We start from the raw sequence: 3,103 nt of genomic DNA on the forward strand, positions 1-3,103 counted from the left end.
GGGACATCAACTCGACCAACTCAGTAACTTCCCAGAGAGAAATTGGTCATCGATTCGATGTGGATTCGACGTCGATCCGTAGATCGAAAATTACGTCGAAATTTACATCGAATCACCGGATCTATGCCTAAAATATCAATGAATCATCTACGTCGATCTACATCGATTCGACGTCGAAATGCGGTCTATCGAATCGACGTCGAAACTTTCTGCTCGTACGGATGTGTCGGTGAGTAAAGAATATCTATAGGTTGGCAGAATCCGCTAGACGCCGCGGAAGTCAAAAATCAGCGCCGTTCACCTACAGGCAGAAAGCGCACAACATCCAGCATGTGCGCTACATGCAGAAATCCCTCTCACCTATGGCTAATCGGGCGTGACGGTTCATCAGCGAGAGCTAAGATTAATTCAATGTGCGTACCGGCATTGCCGCTAAGTTTTCCGAAAAAATGAAAGAGCGCGGGGTTGCGAGCTTAGCGGGATCGGGGGACTTTACCACCATCTGCCACGCACTTTTACACGTAATACTCAAAAAAATATTATAGAATTTTAGTCAAACGAACGAAAATTTTATATGTCGATTTCGCCGTGGAATCGATGACGACTAATAAGCGTTTCGACATCAGTTCGACGTCGATTCGCCTCATTGTCAAAGTTCTCGAAAAATAGACGTTTGGCACCAGAATCACGATACAACGTTCTGGAACACTTAACTAACACACAGACAGGTCGATTAAACTTCTAAAACGGTTAGTTGAATTACTAAATTATTCGACCAATATTTCGACTTCCCGAATCATCCACCGATCGACGTCGAATCCACGTCGAATCGACGACCAATTTCTCACTGGGTTCGACTGGTGGACCGCTGTTTTTGTCATTATTGGGAATAGACGCAAACTCTACAACCAGCGCAATTTTAGGATTAAGACCTTCAAATTCTATATCAATGTTATACAGGTCAAATCTGCTAGATATTAAACTAATAGGGCATTCCGCTACAACACAATCGGAACATACAGAAGAAAAGCATGACTACCCGATCTGTTTCCTCCTGAACGCTGATTGGCCAAAGATGGCGTGGCTGTGGCGGTCAACCAATGAGCGCGCAGAGGGAAACAGATCGAGCAGTCATGCTTTTCTTCTTTAGGTTCCGGTTGGCTTGCAGCGGAATACCCTATTAAAACTTGTTTGTATGACAAGTAAAGTCACTCCGTTACCTGATTTCACCGGGGTGAGCTCCAAACAACCAACTTCAAGCACCATTCGATTTACAAATTAATTAGAATTACTAATCAACTAATTAAACTGAAACCCCGAGGAACAAAAGTACTGGCCGAAGGCCTATTTACGACTGTGCCCTTTGCCCGAATAGGGTATTTCGGGTAAGGGAAGAAGCGGAAACGGAACGGCCGAGCCGCTGCTGGACCCGTCTCAGCCTGCGAACTGCGCATGCGCAGTAGACGCTGCGTCGCCCCGCCGCCTCCCCCTCTCCCCCGCGGATCAGCGGCAGAGATGCAACCAGCGGTGGACTGGGCAGTTCCGTTTCCGCCGCTCCGCTTACCCGAAATACCCTATTGGGAATGCCGCAGGCTTAGGTAGATGTATGCCAGGCGCGTTGCAGCGTAACAGTGTTTTGTGAGATATCGCGAAGCCTGTTACGCGCGACGTGGTCTACCTAGTAATACAGATGCCGCTGGCTGCCAGCAACTCACTTTTCTCACTTTGTCTCACTTTTTTGAAAAAACTCACTTATACTCACCTTTTTTGGTAAAAACTCATTATTCTCACTATTTTGGTCTTCGGGGGCACCCATTCCGCCAAACTTTGCCCCAATGAAGCATAAAAGTGTACCCTTGTTGCATTTTGGCGTTAGTGAAGGCACATTTCAGCATCCTAACGGAATAGTTTCGTGCCCTATGGCTCAGATATTTTTCTGCTCGCTTCGCTCGCCTTTCCTCGGGTAACGCCGTACTGCACCCTGTAGCACCCTTCGTTCAATTGTCGCTCTCGCTTCGCTCGCAAATTAATATTTGTACTCCCGCAACAGTTAGTATTATTATTTGCAATTTAATTTGAATCATGAATGAGGTCTGATCCTTATAAAGCTTCAATAGTGTGTTATAGGCAATCTAAAACGAAAGTAGATACGAACAAACTCACTGACCTTTCTGTTTCCGCAATGGCTCTGATTGGTCGAACTAATCACGTGCCTCCGCGGCCTTTCAGGTATGAGAAAATGTCAGATCAGTTTCGAGCTCCCCTCCATATTTGAGAGGTTAGGATCGGACCAAACTACTATGGTAGTTTCTCATACTGGGCGGACGGAAACAGATGAATCAGGGAGTTTGTTCTTTTTCACTTCCGTTTTCGATAGCCTGGAACACCCTATTGGGTTTTTGTTTTCCCGACTTTGTATTATGTCCTATATAACTAAAAGTATCTACTGTTATATCGCGTAGTGCACATTTTATCGATATTGATGCCTATTTTACAGACCTATGGCTTACGCTGCCGCTGGCAGCCCTTAATTTGAATAATGTACTGGGTAGATGTACGCCAGCCCACGTCTCGCGTAACGGGCTTCACGATATCTCACGAAACACTGTAACGTTGCTACGCGCCTGGCATACATCTGCCTAGGCTTTTGGCGCCGACACCCGAGTCGGGTAGTGCCAACCCGAACGGAAAAAAATACGTAAGCTGTTTCAGCAAAATGTTAGTTGTGAGAGCTAATGCGTTTGCTCTCAGCGTGACAAGCAACGCCATTAGCTGTGCGAACTAATCTCCTAGATGTGGTGAGCAAATATTGAGCTGTGCCCACTCTATTACTTTGGACTGTGGCAACGAACGGCATGTTGTCTCGGAGTGCAAATTTTAGATTGTCACCGATAACTGACGGACTCTGGGTGTCGCTGCGAATGCCAAATTAAAAATACGGTATGGCTATTGGAGCAGAATCTTGTCTCATCGTGCAAATACCGTTCGTACTCGCCGCCAAAATGGCCTCAGCTTCCCCGCCTTTCAAAAATTTGTCATCACAACTGAAGATTGCGTTTCGACAATCGAGAGTGTTTTGGCGCCAGAGCAGGTTTAGAATGGC

The sequence above is a fragment of the Frankliniella occidentalis genome, unplaced genomic scaffold, assembly GCF_000697945.3.
Source record: "Frankliniella occidentalis isolate FOCC.00 unplaced genomic scaffold, Focc_3.1 Scaffold118, whole genome shotgun sequence".
Classification (NCBI taxonomy): domain Eukaryota; kingdom Metazoa; phylum Arthropoda; class Insecta; order Thysanoptera; family Thripidae; genus Frankliniella; species Frankliniella occidentalis.